Raw genomic sequence first — 17641 nt, forward strand, 5'->3', positions numbered from 1 at the left:
CATGCTTTATACTAATATTCATTTGCTTGGTGTTTTATATTTTACCTACCAGAATTTTAGTTCTTTGAGCACACAGATGTCGTTTCAGGCATTGTTCTACCCTCCAGCCTCTGGAACATTTCCTGACATACAGAAGGGGCTTAAAAAAAGTAATCATGTGTTGAGTAAATGAGTAAATAACTTGGGTGTGGGTGCTGAGATAAACCCATCAAAGTTTACACTTTCAGCACTTGGGCTGAGAGTGTGTTCTCAACCAAGGACTGGGAGAAAGAAGAGGTTTGTGGGTGGAAAGTAAGAGTTCCATTTTAGGAGCTCAGGGCTAGGATTTTTTTTTTTTTAATTCATTCAAGTTTTATCTCCCTATTTGGTTTACAACTCAGCAAGAGCAGGTGTTCCCTTCAATTCTCCAAGGGTGCTCTCCGGGACCAGCAGTATCAACTTAACCTAGACTTGTTAGAAATTGCCAATTCTTGGGGCCCAGACCAACTGAATCAGAAGCCTAGGGGGAGTCCAGTGATTTGTATTTTAACAAACCTTCCTCTAGATTCCGATGCACTCAGGTTTGAGAAACACTGGTCTAAAACACTGTTAGGTATATACAGTTACCAGGAAGAATTAAACAGCAAATGGATAGTTTGAGGTAACTGTTCAAATTAGCACACTTAAGATTTTTTTTTTTCTTGCCCCTTGTCAAATTTCCTTTTATCAGTCAGCCTTCCTTAGCTGCTTTAATTAGTTTGTCCACAGAATCCAGTGTTTTCCTATTTTAAAAAATTACATAGCAATAGTAACAATAAAGCTTCCCAGAAACACTCATTGAGCATTTAATTTTAGCTTCAGAGGAGCTATGGAACAGCAGAGATGAGAGTTCATATCACATATGGACATATTTAGCCAAAGTTCTGTTAGATGATTTATTGATGATCACACGATGAGGTTAGGCAGATCTGAGACTGTATTCTTTGGTAAATATGAGAATAAGCCTCAATTTCAAGTTTTCCTCATAATATTCTGGTACTATCTATGTCATAGAAGCTCAAAAAATATTCGTTGGCTAAATGAATAATTCCTGAAATATTCTGTACGTTGCAAGAAAACACAGACAAACCTTAGCAAGACAAAATCAAGCAGGAGAGAATGAGAGAAACAGAGAGACTGAGCCAGACACACACACGCACACACACACACACACATACACATGCACACACAAGAATAATATATAATCCTGTTTCCTTTAATTGGAAACTCACTAAGCATCTGGCAACTCACTCACATCTGGCAACACTATCCAGACCCACTATCCAACAACATGGGAATTTTGGAGGAGATATAAATTATAATTTGACATTGACTATCATTTTCTTCCTTATCTCTTTAAGACTATAGTTGATATTAACATGATATAATTTTTGATGCTCTTTTCTTCTCATACTATCAGTTAATTGTGCATTTGGAAGTGTTTCATTATTCCTGTATTTTGACCTCTGTTTTGAATTACCCAAGCAGTGCAAAAAACTGGCAACATCTCCATCTCACTGAGATTGCTTCTTGCCAACATTACCCATCTCTCTTTATTTTAAATCTAAAACACATTCCTTCTCTCAATAGAATGCTTTCAGTCTATCAGACAGATGATGATAATGAAACATTCCTATATTTGCATAAAGATGTAGAATTTTAAATGTGCTTTCAAAATAGGTTGTCTGACTTAGCCTAGTTTAGAACACTCTAGACACAATTGTTTGGTTTTTATCCTAAAAGATATTTTAAACCTAAGAAGGAGCATTATTGCATTCATAGTTACATTCATTCAGTACATCCATTTAGTAACTTACTGAAAATTAATGATGCTGATAATGATACCACTAGTAACAGCAAGCATTTTTTGAGTGTCTACTGTGTACTAAGCACGTGGCTATGTTTTAACACGGCTGGTAACATTTATCCACTCCATGAGCAGTACTGCTGTCCATACCTTACAGGTAGTCAAACTACAGCTCAGAGTATAAATGACCTCTCAAATCATACTCATAATTAGTAGTTTGAGATTTGAGCTCAGAAATTTCAGACTCTAAAGCCTGTGGTATTAATCCCTTTTCCACTCCCATCCCCTTAACACAATTACCACCACACCCTGAAGCCTGTATTCAAAGTTAATGATTCAGGTAATGACAAAACCCATTTCAGTTCACATAGTCAAATGCAATGCGTCTATCTGAATTAAATCGATGCTTTGTTCGGCCATCAGGGCATAAATACACCTGGTTGAAAAGTGAAAAATCCCTTCGATTTCCAGGTTCCAAAGTTAGTCACAGCCATGCCACACTTCTTCCATAAAGTGTGTTGACAATCTCAAATTTTCACACCATTTAATCACATCTCTAATTTTCACCACTGCTGTCTTCCCCCACATCATTTTCTGCCTTTCGCTACTGGTTTTGATGTTGGAACTCTTGTTATTTCAGAAAACATGTGTTCGGCTCCTATTACACAGCAAGCCCATTTTAAGCATGAGAAATACAGAGGCGAAGGAAAGCAGTCCTTTCCCTAAAGTTTCTTAGAGTCAGGTGGGGAAGGGAGCATGTAAATAAATAAGGCATTTGTTCTTTTTATATTTTGTTCTCAGCTCTTTGCAACTTGTCTTAGCTGTCATCCTGGGTGTCAGTTGCCATGGTTCTTTCTGGGGAAAAAAAAAAGAAAGTCTCCTGCTTCTATTTCTAGTTAAGGGAATACCATCCTGATGATCAGACATTTGGCGGAGTGCTTAAAGAAAGACAAACGTGTGTGTGTGCATGCACATGTGTGCAAACTATGTAGAATTGCTTCTTTCCTACTAGATCTCAGTATAAGCAGCCAATCTGAAGCTATGAAGCAGAAAAAAAGACCTATGGTGATTATGTATAATTTAAATCAAGAAGATAAGATGGCCATGAATTTAGTGCTGAGATTTTGACCGTGCCTTCAATAAGGGTTAGCTTGTGTGGATCCCATTCCCGTTTAAGGATTCTCTTGTTTTAAGAAGCTGTGCCTAACTGTGCTTACTTAGAAGGTCTATTTGAAATATTCTGGAGCTTCAAAGTATTGCTTAATTATAACAAAAAGCCTCTATCTTAAAACTATGAAATCAAGATTACATTTTTACTTTTTTAGGACAGTTTGTAGAGGCAAGGCCTTCTCTAAAGGACCACATATAGCTATCGATAAAGTAGATGGTGTGGATTGCTTTATGCTATAATACATTGATTTAGACCAGGCATTTTAGTTATCATCAGTTTAACATTTAATACTTTTGAACAGCATGTACAATATTCAGTTTCTGAGAAAAGGCAAACGTTAGATGTAAGGACTGAAATGAACTTCAGAAACTTCTAGCTGTCACATGCTCTTCTGAATGCCCATGGTAAATAGAGCTTATTTACAAGGATATATTATTTTTCAGAATCCAGAAGTGGTCTAAGAATCCTTCTCTACACAGTGCTTCAGGCATTCACTGATAACGGGTATGAGTGGGCTCATGACATTGGACCTACTTGCCAATATCACTGTAAATCAAGCTCTTTCATTTACAGAGGACTACAGTCCATAGGGTCGCAGAGAGCCGGACCCTACTGAAGCGACTTAGTATGCATACACACATGCAAAACTGATTTTCAGAATGGTACTGTGACTTATCCAAGGCCAAGCAGGTCAGTAGCCAAGTTGCTTCTATTTCTAAGATTACATGCTACCTCTACTCATTAACCCAACTACTTGGTACGGAGATTGTGTAAGGCAAGGGGATGATTTTTGATTGAGTTCCCAGTTGCCTTCTCATCAACATTAAAATCAACAGGTTTCTACTGACAGAGCTCCTTCCCACCCCCACAGTGATTCTAGAATTTAACTGCCAATAGTCCAGTTCCCTGTGTTTAAAATTGTCTGCTCCTATTTCTTTTCTTGCAGAGACTATTCTTTCCTTCTGTTTCTATGTAAGACTTGATTATAATATCAAACAAAGGAAAAGAAAATGTTAAAATGCTTCAATGAATACCCCGAGGGACTCTGGCTTTAAATCAATGCTTATATTTAAGTGGGGAATTAAATGATATTGCATTAAAAGAAACTGAAATATGACCCATTGCTGAGAGAAAAGAGAAACATTTTTCAAAAAGGATTTGTTCAAGATGATGTTTAATATGGATCTGCTTACATATTACATAGAGATTTAGAATAGCTCCATCAGTGTCCTTTCAGAGGCAGATTAGAGTAGATGTCAAGAAGAAATCCCTTGTGTTCAGGTCACCACCTTCCACTGAACCAATTACACTCCTTTGTTATGAAATCACTAAGATTTAATACAGCATTGTCACAAAGCTTGAAGGTCATTCAATGACCTTAGCATTATCTCCATCTGACTTGTCATATTGGTTCTTATTCTTCGCAGTCTTAGTAAGCAACCACCTCATCCTCCCAGTTACTACACCCAGAAACTTAAGAATTATGCTAACCCCTTTTCATGTTCTCACTTGCACATCCCATGCATGAGCAAGGCCTACTGGCTTCAAGTTCGCAACATACGCTACCTCCATCCATCTCTCCTTGTCTTCACTCCTCCCAGCCTAGTTTATGCTGCTCTCCCCTCTCACATCAACTACAATAGTAAACAACAGAATCGTGGCCCTGCATCTGCTCTACTTCCCCCACTACAGTCTATATTCCATATGTGGTCAGGGAGATTTTCCTATCACTAGAACCACATAATGCTACTCCAAGCCTTGAAACCTTCAAACAGAAATCAACATAGAATAAATCCTAACTCCTTTACAAGGCCTGCAAATTTCTGGAGCCTGCATTTTTCCTCAGTCTTATCTTGTAATCTTCTTTTCACTCATTATGCTCCGGAATTCAAGTCCTTTCAATTCATTAAAAATGCTTTTCTCTTCCCTATCTCATTGTCTTTCCACAAGCAAGTCCTTTTTCTGGAAAATGCATTTCCCTGTTCTTCACAAGGCTGAATTCGTCTTATCTTTCTGGTCTTGGTTTAAACATTTTCTTAGCACAAAACACCCCCGAAGCACAGTCTGTTAGTACTCTTCCCACATCACCTTGGGTCTCCCTTTTATCTTCATGAACATGAACCCCCGTGTACTTTTCACTCCCAAATGCTGGCACCTGTGTCTCTTTGTCAGAGGATGAATTTCAGGCTGCCAAAATGGCTTTGGCTATACTTGGAGAGCAGAAAGTGCCTATTGATTTATATTCTTCTCCACCCTAGAGTACAGCCTTAGCCAATGCCTGATGGATGAGGAGTATAAATGCTCCAGCTCCCTCGATTCATGACTGGTCCAACTTCGAAGCTGAACTTCCATTCCATTACAGCTCTCTTGCAGGACTGAGCCAAAGTTGTCCTCTGAGAGTCTTTGCTTCATATTGCTGCCTTCCTTTCCTGGACTTATTTCCATTTCTCAACCACATTTCCCTGGAATCACCTTCTGATATTTCACATTGACACAAAATTGAATCTGAAGATCTGCTTCAGGAAAGGAAAGCAAAGAGACTACCCCAACTTTTACCCAACTGTTCTCCAATAATTCATTTTCTCTGTAGCATGTGTCAAAAGCTATTCTTATAGATTGAGTCACTTGTTCAGTTGTTTATTATCTTTATCTCTGATAGACTGTGAACAAATTGAAGGCAGGACTGTATCTCTCTCTTTAGCTAGTATATCCCCAGCACCTAGAACAGTGTTTGGCTCATGGTGGTGGTGGTTTAGTCACTATGTCATATCCAACTGTGACCCCATGGACTTCAGTTCACCAAGCTCCTCTGTCCATGGGATTTCCTAGGCAAGAATACTAGAGTTTGGCCCATTCTAGCTGCCTAATTAATATTTTTAATGATGAATAAATAACAAAACCTTTACCAATCCTCCTCTTCATTCAGGCTGAATTACACCTGTCTCCTCTCTGGTTTCCATAGCTTCCATCAAATAGCTTATTATTAGGCTCCAGGTTTTCATGGAGCTTGACTAAAGGGTAACGTGTCTTAGTCCTGTTAACATAAGTACTCTATGTGGTAATTCTAGTTGTTATAACATACCATTATCTTTTAAGAATTTATGATGTGCCAGGCAGAACTAAGGTAGAGACATATTTTATTAAATGTTAGCAAACACCTTTGTAAGGAAGATGCATTATCTATGGGTTTCAGAAGAGAAAACTAAAGTTTATAACTAAAGAATGTGCCCAAGGTCACCCAGCTCATCAGTGATAAAGGTGCTATTAGAACCCAGCGTGAAGTGTCAGTACTCAGTCATGTTTGATTCTGCAACCCCATGGACTGTAGCCCAACAGGCTCCTCTGTCCTTGAAATTCTTCAGGCAAGAATACTGGAGTGGATAGCTATTCCATTCTCAAGGGGATCTTCCCAACCCAGGGATCAAATCTGGGTCTTCCTGCATTGCAGGCAGATTCTTTACCATCTGAATAACCAGGGAAGCCCATTAGAACCCAAGTTGACTGCAAATTACATTCCCTTAACTCTTATCATGCTGTCTCTGTGGGGTTTGCTTAGCTTCAGCCATCTTGTTGGGTATTAATCAAGTGAAAAGACTGAGGTTCTGGGCCTTCAGAGTAGACACCAAATCCCAGAAGGCCATGACTTATTCCAACAACTATTCGGCTCCAGCTGGCCTCGATGCCTAAAATGCCACTGCCATTTTCTGCTCTCAGCAGAGCAAGTACTCTAGCATAGGATTGTTTGACCCCAAAATTATAGCCCATTTCCTGCCAAAGATAAGGGATGTTAAAGATAGGGAACTTCTTTGCTTTCTATGCCCTAAGTAAAATGGTAAAGGCTCAGAGCCTAGAAAGGAAGAGTATGAGTAGAGGGGAGTTTTGGAAGAGCTGTTGTAAAGTTGAACCACTTCACAAAATAAAGTTTGGTTTTGTTGTCCAAGGAGATAATCTGGAAGAGTTGAAAAGCCCAGGGAATGATGTAGAAGCAGCATTGAATTATTTAATGTATTCAACTACTTCTATGTATCCAATGTGTACATATAGCTAGTATGCACTTCATATGAGAAAGACACACCAAAATAGGAACCAGAAAGAGTCCTTCCAACACCAGTGTGGGAATAGAGATGGTTAACATTGTGGTTGAGAATGTAATGCAGAAGTTAACGCTTATGCTTAGGAGGTTTACTGCTAAACTTAAATTCTGGCTTTATGTCTCACTTATTAGCTGTGTTTTTTAATCTCTCTGTGCCTGAGTTTCTTCATGTATAAAGTGAGGATAAAAATGCTATACCTACCTCAGCATTTGCCTGAAGATTCAATGAATTAGTATTTCTAAATTTCTTTGAACAATGCCTGACACACAGTAAGCACCACTGAAGTTTGTTCAATAAAAAGATAAGAGCTAGAATAAAACAGATACAAGCTATTATAAGCATACAGAAGGGAATTCTTAACTCATCTTGGAGTGAAGCTACAAGGACAAGAAAAGGATCACAGAGATGTAAGATGTGAGGTAAGTCTTAAGCAATGATTTAGAATTCACCAATGAAAGAAATGAAGGCAAGAGAAAGGGGGCAGACAGGCAGAGGAACAGCCCAGGCCAAGTCTGGGAGATGAGAAGCTGCTTGTTATATACCTGATATATACCTGAGTGTGTTTGAACAGGTAATAAGAAAAGAGGAGTGGTGAGATATAATAATATTAAGAGGAATCAAGCCAGCAAAAGCCTTATAGGATAAAAAGGGAGTTCTGACTTATGTCATTCATGAAGTATTTTTAGAGAACACTAAGCAAGAATTTCACGATCAGATTTGTAGTCTACAAAGATCACTTTGACCACAGTGTGGAGGATGGATTTTATTGAGTGGAGCCGGGAACATGGAAACCACTTACTGACCTGCAGGAGTGAGCCAGGCAAGAGTGGCAAGAACTGAAAATAATAAATTATTATGGGAAAGGTGATTTCTGGGAAATGATAGCAAAAGAAAAACCAATCTTGCTTGTGATAGTCAAGCTTGTAGTAGTTTTTTTTGAGTGAAGACATTGACCTCTGAGGCAAAGAGACAGAAGCACAATGTAAAATAACCTTCATAGTGAGAAATCAATGCTCCAAATTAAAAGCCAACAGTCTTCACCCATTTGATGGGTGGAAGGGCAGTTAAGCACATGCCATTTGCTTCTGACTTTTGAACACTTGGAATAAGCCATCAACTTTTATGCTGCCTGGAACATGGAAGAAACCACTATATATTTTAAAGGGCTGAGGAACTGTATAAAGTGTCTATAAGTAAGTATTGATGAATTACTTCAGTAACATTGTAATAGGAATTTCATGACCACTTGGTCATTTCCACTATGCTAGCAAATTACATATATTATCTCAGTCCTCTCAATAATTCAATAAGATAGGTATTATGAGTACCATTTCACAGATGAGAAATAGAGGTTTGCTGCTGCTGCTAAGTCACTTCAGTCGTGTCCGACTCTGTGCGACCCCATAGACGGCAGCCCACCAGGCTCCCCCGTCCCTGGGATTCTCCAAGCAAGAACACTGGAGTGGGTTGCCATTTCCTTCTCCAATGCATGAAAGTGAAAAGTTAAAGTGAAGTTGCTCAGCCGTGTCTGACTCTTAGTGACCCCATGGACTGCAGCCTACCAGGCTCCTCCATCCATGGGATTTTCCAGGCAAGAGTACTGGAGTGGGGTGCCATCACCTTCTCCGAATAGAGGTTTAAAGAAACTTTAAAAATTTGTTTAAAGTCATAGGAATATCAAGTGGCAGGGCAGAGAATTCACATTTTCAAAGGTTAGGGAGTTCATACTGATTACGTTTGTGGGGTTAGCTTCTGTCATATATGTATTGAACTTATGCATCCTTTTTAGGGAAATAAACATACAACTTAATAATGCATGCTGCGAACAAAAAAGACAGCTTTTCCTATTTCAGTCTCTTTTTATATACATTATTCCTTGGTTTTCAAATAATATTTTTTTTCAGTTAAGGCTCAGCATCTGACTTACACACAAATGAGTTATGCCAAACAAGCAAAAATCTGAAAAAAAAAACAAAAAATTGGGAGTAACCCAGACTGACCATCTGATAAGAGTTCCTTGTTAATAGAAAGAGACATAATAGAGTTATGACAGGTTGGATGATGTGGAGTCAGTCAGGATGGAATTCAAATCCGAGTTCTGTCTGAGCTACCAGGGAATCCCTATCATTTACTACTGGTGAGATATTAAACAAGTCACATAGTCTCTCTAAGCCTCAGTTTCCTTATCTGTAAAATGGGGATGATGGCTATTGTAACACAGGTTATGAGATTAAAAGAGGTAATATAGGCAAAGCGCCGAGTTCAGCTAGATGTTACAGACCAGATAACACAATGATGATGAAAATAATGAATATTGGCTCATTTGGTTATTTTTTCCCAAATATAACAAACTCAAAAATTTTGTATTATTGGATTTGTCTAGGTAGAATAATATTCATAGTGTCAGTTTCTCATTGTTTTGTGTGTGTTTGTATGTGTACTTTTAATTGAATTTGTTCTTCATTGAAGAGTGCATTAAGCTGCCTTTTAATTCTCTCATGAGGATAATGTCATGCCCTATCTTTGGCTAATCTCAGGCTGTGAATGGGAAAGGTGAATGTTTAAAATCTCTACTAGAGTTATTTTTATACCATGTGCCCTGTGTACAACACAACAGTCCTGCAACTAAATCTCACAACACATTTTAAAAGGTCACTTTTAATGAATTGGGCTTTTCATGTATCAATCTTTCTACATTTACATTTTCTGAAACTTCAGCTGCAGAGTTTTCTTAAACTAACTGAATAAATATTCAAGTCTCAGTGTGTATTTTGAAACGACTATTTGCATAATAATGTTTTTAGATGAAAACAGAGTCTCTGGCTGCACATAAACAGGTTTTACTGATCTTTTAATGGGACCAACTGAAACACATAGGCCTTTAACATCAAACAGTGCTCTCAATGTTTATGAATGCTTGTATAGAGATGCCATTTTCCCTTCTAACCTTTTCTTCCTTTAATACAAATGCTACTATGTTTTTTTTCCACTAATTAGCCATTAATGTTCCACAAAATTAATTTGGAAGACATAGATCACTTGAAAGAGTTCTAAATTAATGAGCTTGACTTTATCTTGAGGGAAGCAGGGGAGAACAGAAAGTTATAGACATGTGTTGACTTCTGCTTCCATTAAGAAGAGTGTTTCTTACAATATCTTTGAGCCTGTGGGCTATTTGAACTAAGGAGCAACTCACTCACCAATGATTTCTTAACACCAGTTTTATGTTAGGCAGTGTTTTAGGCATGTAGTGGGGATGGGAAAGCATGAAATGAAGAGAATGCATAAGATAACACTTGACTTGAAGGGAATTACATTGTAGTTGAGGAGTCTGAACAGGAAACAGGTGGTTAAAGTCTGGTTAGGGTTCCATGGGAGGACAACCAAGAATCACTTTGTCAAGTCTTGAGATTGGTAGTCAGGGAGAGCTTCCTGGAAAAAGTCATGGCTAGAGCTAAGATGTGAAAAATGAGAAAGATAGTCTTAGGGAACGGGAGGAGGAGGTGATGAATCGTGTCTACCAAGCAAGAGAAACAGTATCTAGAAATGCTCCTGTTCTGACAAACAAAAGAAACAATGGCTACAAATGCCTCAGTTCTGGTGCATTTTATCTTGATTAGTAATCTACTAGTATTTCAGTATGGCTAGAAAGTAGAGTTCACAAGGTGGTGTATCAAAAGGTAAATCAAACAATGAGCAGGGGACTGGCGTGCTCTGTTAAAGAGCCTGGCTATGGTTTTATAGAGAAAGGTGGTATAGTCATAAATTGGCTACTGTGAGGAAGGAGGACTAGAAAGCTGCTAAGAAGAAGATGGAGAAACATCTTAGAAGGTGGACTTAATGATCTAAGTGCAACATGGCTTTCTAGTGATGGAAGATGTATTGGATCCAAAGATAATTCGTATAGCTGATAGAAAGTGTTTGGTGATTGACAAGGTATCACAAATTTCACAAAATTAGGGGACTGCCTCTGGACAAATTCAGTGTATCCATCTATAACTTTTTCACTGACTTCTTCAGTCCCATTCATTTTTTAGGGTGGCTTGGGTGAACATTGCCATGAATCACAATAAACTAAATTAGAAAATTTCAAGAAGGGAAGAGAAAATAGATGGATCAAAACTTGGAGGAAGGAAAAAGACAGAAGAGGCCTGGAAAGAACTGGGACCCTGGGAGTCAAAGCCCAAATTAGGCACCACCTGGAGCAGCTGCATAACATTCAGAATTATCCTGGGTTTTGCATGGGACCTAAACAGAAATAGTTTGGCAAGAGAAACTAAAAATTAAATGCACCTTAGTTCTGCCTATTGTTGTTTAGTCTCTAAGTCATATCTGACTCTTTGGCGACTCCATGGACTGTAGCCAGCCCAGGCTCCTCTGTCAATGGGATTTCCCAGGCAAGAATACTGGATTGGGTTGCCAGTTCCTTTTCCAGAGGATCTTCCTGACTCAAGGATCTCCTGAATTGGCAGATAAGATTCTTTACCACTGAACCACCAAGGAAACCCATGAGGTCATAAACTACTGTTTATTTTTTCATCCACAATGTCAGGAGGTCATAGCCAGACACTAATGGCTCAGAGTCTATGAGATTCATGGCATAGCATTTCATTCTTGCTTTGAAAAATCAGATGAATCTGAGACATTTTGATGAGCTCCCATTCTGCTCTTGTCTTTCCAGGTAAAATGGAAACCATCAGCAAAGAAAGAATTGCTTTTTATTTCTAAATATTGAGCTTGCCATCTAGACAAAGCAAAAGCTGTTGGTAGTAAGTCAAAAACACTGATTCATACTTTGAGACACAGAATCTCAGAGGATATGACATTACTTGTGTTCATACACTCTGAACACATGTTATTTATGATTTTCAGGGTGCCAGTGCTTATAAATAGTTCTTGGAAGCAACTATACTAACATCATCTGAAGGACTTTTGGAGCCAAAAGGAGAGACTTGAAGGGGGCTTTTTGTCTTTGATAGGGGTAGAAGGGGTAGAAGCAGGAGGTATAAACGTGTAAGTGGTCTTGGCCTCATGATCACTGCATGATGCTTTTAAGCAGTATCTCTGGAAGCCTAAGATCAATAGGAGAAATAAAATCCTTCCGTAAATAAAGCAGCAGGTTGCTAAAAGACTCACAATTAAAGAAAACAGGACAGAAACTATTGATAAAAACAGGAAAGGAAAAGAAATCATGTAGTTTGGCAGTAATTTATTGAGAATGGGAAAGCAAATTATTTAGCAATCAAAAATGCTCTTAAGATAGGGTGAGACAGAGAGGTAAAACTCTTAGAAGCACTCACAGAGAGTATTTAGTGTTCATGCTCTTTCTCTACCAGCACTCCATACATTTGCCTTACTTTACTATTCTTTAAAGAACCATCATTACCTAACTGTAGAATATGAAGAATGCCTCTTCTTAGTCAAATAACATTACTAAATTACTAGCAATTTATCTTGAGGCAGTTATCATATAGTGGTCAGGCACAGTCTCAAAAGCAGACTGCTAAGTTCCATTGCCAACTAGATACTTTTTGACATTTTTCTTAAGCTTTCTGTGCCTTTTTTTCATCATGTATAATTCAGGATAACAGTAATACTCACTGCATAGGTTGCTGGAAGAGTAATTGAGTTATTACATGAAAAATACTGAGAATAGTATCTGGCATATTATAAATACTGTATTAGATTTGGGTTTTATTATTTATTCATATGTAAAAAGAACACTAAACTATGATAATAACTAATATTTCTGAGTGCTCTCTGATTCAGATATCTTGCTGAGGATTCTGTATGTAATATATCTCATGGCAACCTATTAGATAGAATTATGATCATTATTATTATTTTTTGGCCATGCCCTGCAGCTTTCAGGATCTTAGTTTCCCAGCCAGGGATCAAACTTCGGCCCTGGCAGTGAAGGCTCTGAGTCTCAACCACTGAACCACCAGGGAATTCCTAGATAGAATGATTATTAACCCCAGTTTCCAGATTAAGAAATGCAGCAACAAAATTCAAGCTGGAAGCTCTTTCTTACAAGCAAAAATTTTGTATACCCTTTTCTAATAATTTCAAATATTTTCTTCATCTTGAAGAACAATTAAGTAAATGAATATATTTTTTGAAAAGGGCTATACCAAGGAAAGAAGAATTAAGGCAGGCTCTTCTTATTTAGTTCAGTTCAACAATTCATATTGCCATAAGCCATGACACTGCCCTCATTGTATTTCACTTTAATGTCACTATCTTACTAGGCAACTTGTATGTATAAATATTTTATACAGATTCTTCTTTTATACCATTAGAATGATGAAGCATATATATGCTAATGGAATTCCAAGGTCCTCTGGTTTTTCCTCTAGGGCCAATTATCAATTATCTACAGCACAGTTATTGTAAGATTAAGCAAGTCTCAATTCCATATTTTCTTAACAGTATCACCTTTTTTAGATGAAGCATTTTAGTGGCAATAGCTTATGAATAACCTGGATAGATAACAGCGTCTCATCACATTGTGACATTGCCAAGGACAACATGGGAAGATTCTTATGGTGCTGCTTTGTTGACAATACAGTTGCCACTATTTTTACTCTTAATTATTAATGATAGTACAACAAATGTTGAAAAGAATAATTGAATAAGCACTCTCCTTATTGATCTGACCTCTTCTAAAAAGCACATGATCCCTTCGACTTCATTTCATGTAAGCGTCTGCCTTACTACACCCTAAGTGTCTGCTTAATCACCCCATTTATAGAGCTACTTCTAGAGAAATTTATTTCTACTGTGGATTGATACTAATGGAAAGTATGTTGGCTGGAAGCAACATGATGCAATGGAGGGATTACGTATCTTCAATGGGAAGGAATGCAGTAGGATTCTGTCTTTCTTTCCTCCCTTCCTCCTTTTATTCCTTGCTTTCTGTATTACCCTATCTGTATTACCTACAAGGTGTTACTTCCTTACTGTGTTACTCTATATTGGTGAAAGCCATTTCCATCCAACCAGTCACTCAAGCCAGGATCTTACAGTCATCTTCTGTCAGTGACAGTGAGAATGGATATTTAGTTGCATCAGCATACTCTCCATATTCTGTGATTTGGATAACTGACATTTCCCCAATCCTACATGGAATTCTTTTCTAACAGATTTAAGACAAAAAAAGAAATGTAGCATCCAAATCTATCCAAATTGCAGAGCAACTAAGCTCCACCTTTACTGAAAAGCTAAGGCTGCTACAGATCTTATAACTTTTTCTCATAATAAATCCAAACCCACATGGAGAGTGGATTATCATTTCTGTATTCTACAGCTGTGCCTTGTACATACTTCTACTGTTGTAGTCCCCACACTGTGTATATGTATGCATGCATGTAGTGTATGTGCATATGTGTGTATATGTGTTTCTGTTAGACTGGAGCTCTCCACAGGCAAGGTCTTATTTATATATGAATTGCAAGTGTATAGCAAAGTTCCTGGTATGTGGTAGGACGGAAGGTGCTGAATAGAGCCTTGTGGAGTAAAGAGGTGATGGGTAACCTTGGAGATAGCTTTAAGGGACTAGATCTGATAGACGGAGTGCCTGATGAACTATGGACGGAGGTTCATGACATTGTACAAGAGACAGGAATCAAGACCATCCCCAAGAAAAAGAAATGCAAAAAAGTAAAATGGCTGTTTGAGGAGGCCTTACCAATAGCTGTGAAAAGAAGAGGAGTGAAAAGCAAAGGAGAAAAGGAAAGATATACCCATTTGAATGAAGAGTTCCAAAGAATAGCAAGGAGAGATAAGAAAGCCTTCCTCAGTGATCAATGCAAAGAAAGAGAGGAAAACAACAGGCTGGGAAAGACTACATCTCGTCAAGAAAATTAGAGATACCAAGGGAACATTTCATGCAAAGATGGGCTCAATAAAGGACAGAAATGGTATGGACCGAACAGAAGCAGAAGATATTAAGAAGAGATGGTAGGAATACATAGAAAAGAACTGTACAATAAAGATCTTCATGACCCAGATAATCATGATGGTGTGATCACACACCCTCACCTAGAGCCAGACATCCTGGAATGTGAAGTCAAGTGGGCCTTAGGAAGCATCACTACAAACAAAGCTAGGGGAGGTGATGGAATTCCAGCCAATCTATTTCAAATCCTGAAAGATGATGCTGTGAAAATGCTGCACTCAATATGCCAGCACATTTGGAAAACTCAGCAGTGGCTACAGGGAAGGAAAAGGTCTGTTTTCATTCCAATCCCAAAGAAAGGCAATGCCAAAGAATGCTCAAACTACTGCACAATTGCACTCATCTCACAAGTCAATGGCACCCCACTCCAGTACTCTTGCCTGGAAAATCCCATGGACGTAGGAGTCTGGTAGGCTGCAGTCCATGGGGTCGCTAGGAGTCAGACACGACTGAGCGACTTCACTTTCACTTTTCACTTTCATGCGTTGGAGAAGGAAATGGCAACCCACTCCAGTGTTCTTGCCTGGAGAGTCCCAGGGATAGGGGAGCCTGGTGGGCTGCCGTCTCTGGGGTAGCACAGAGAGGACACGACTGAAGTGACTTAGCAGCAGCAGCAGCACACGCTAGTAAAGTAATGCTCAAAGTTCTCCAAGTCAGGCTTCAGCAATACATGAACCATGAAATTCCAGATGTTCAAGCTGGTTTTAGAAAAGGCAGAGGAACCAGAGATCAAATTGTCAACATTCGCTGGATCATCAAAAAAGCAAGAGAGTTCCATAAAAAACATCTATTTCTGCTTTATTGACTATGCCAAAGCCTTTGACTGTGTGGATCACAATAAACTGTGGAAAATTCTGAAAGAGATGGGAATACCAGACCACCTGATCTGCCTCTTGAGAAACCTGTATGCAGGTCCGGAAACAATAGTTAGAACTGGACATGGAAAAACAGACTGGTTCCAAATAGGAAAAGGAATACATCAAGGTTGTATATTGTCATCCTTCCTATTTAACTTATATGCAGAGTACATCACGAGAAACGCTGGGCTGGAGGAAGCACAAGCTGGAATCAAGATTGTCAGGGGAAGTATCAATAACCTCAGATAAGCGGATGACAACACCTTTATGGCAGAAAGTGAAGAACTAAAGAGCCTCTTGATGAAAGTGAAAGAGGAGAGTGACAAAGTTGGCTTAAAGCTCAACATTCAGAAAACTAAGATCATGGCATCCGGTCCCATCACTTCATGGCAAATAGATGGGGAAACAGTGGAATCAGTGGCTGACTTTATTTTTCTGGGCTCCAAAACCACTGCAGATGGTGATTGCCGCCATGAAATTAAAAGACACTTACTCCTTGGAAGGAAAGTTATGACCATCGTAGAGCATATTAAAAAGCAGAAACATTACTTTGTCAACAAAGGTCCATCTAGTCAATGTTATGGTTTTTCCAGTGGTCATGAATGGATGTGAGAGTTGGACTGTGAAGAAAGCTGAGTGCTGAAGAATTGATGCTTTTGAACTGTAGTGTTGGAGAATAGTCTTGAGAGTCCCTTGGACTGCAAGGAGATCCAACCAGTCCATCCTAAAGGAGATCAGTCTTGGGTGTTCATTGGAAGGAATGATGTTGAAGCTGAAACTCCAATACTTTGGCCACCTGATGCAAAGAGCTGACTCATTTGAAAAGACCCTGATGCAGGGAAATATTGAGGGCAGGAGGAGAAGGGGACGACAGAGGATGAGATGGTTGGATGGCTTCACTGACTCAATGGATATGGGTTTGGGTAGACTCTGGCAGTTGGTGATGGACAGGGAGGCCTGGTGTGCTGCAGTTCCTGGGGTCGCAAAAAGTCAGACACAACTGAGCGACTGAACGGAACTGAACCTTAGAGAAATCACCTAACTTCTCTCTGCTTAAATTTATTCTTTCATTAAAAAATGAACATTTATAATAATGCATGCTCTGTGTAACAAATGGTCTTGTAAAAATAAAACTACTTGTTAAATTTTTCTATATGCTGGGAAGCACCATGCAAATGTGTGAAAGATTAATAATATATTGAAGATCTAATTAAGGAGGAAGAAGGAAGGAAAAACTATACCCTTGAAAACTCTCCGAGATGTGTACTTCAGGGAAACCATGTCTGTTAACAATCAACAATTTGAGGGAAAGTTTAGGCATATAATCACAAGAAGAATCTTTGTTTCTCCCTTTGGGATATGACATTTAACAAATTAATTTAGAATACTTTAAAACCAACAGAGCTCAGAGGAAATTGAGAACACTTGTTCTAATCACTTCCAACTTCAATGTGGAAGGCTATATATCTAAAGGTTACTACAATGGAAAAATTCAATTACTAGAGACTCCTAATGGTCTTTACTTAAAGTAGCACAGAGCTCTAACATCTTCAGTTACTAATGAAAATCATTATATTTCCTCAAATACTGTGAATGATTTAGTAAATACATATAGTCTCTCTAAACACAATTTCCCAGTATCTACAGAACTCAGGAGCCCCAAGTTTAAACACTCAAACATCACATAATGAGTTTTACATTTGTTATCCCAGAAAGTTCACTCACCTGTGGTTT

The 17641-nt window shown here is 38.6% G+C and overlaps 1 protein-coding gene and 1 long non-coding RNA gene across 4 annotated transcripts in view; both read right to left on the minus strand.

Moving 5' to 3' along the window:
- Window positions 1–15829, minus strand: part of LOC133249398 (uncharacterized) — a 55652-nt gene extending 39823 nt beyond the window's left edge. Inside the window, exon 1 of the long non-coding RNA XR_009736932.1 lies at window positions 50–15829. This is a non-coding gene — a long non-coding RNA (uncharacterized LOC133249398). The remainder of the gene's footprint in view (window positions 1–49) is intronic.
- Window positions 1–17641, minus strand: part of KCNIP4 (potassium voltage-gated channel interacting protein 4) — a 1316619-nt gene that overhangs the window by 517006 nt on the left and 781972 nt on the right. The window lies entirely within an intron of this gene.

This window comes from Bos javanicus, chromosome 6 (assembly GCF_032452875.1).
Source record: "Bos javanicus breed banteng chromosome 6, ARS-OSU_banteng_1.0, whole genome shotgun sequence".
NCBI lineage: Eukaryota > Metazoa > Chordata > Mammalia > Artiodactyla > Bovidae > Bos > Bos javanicus.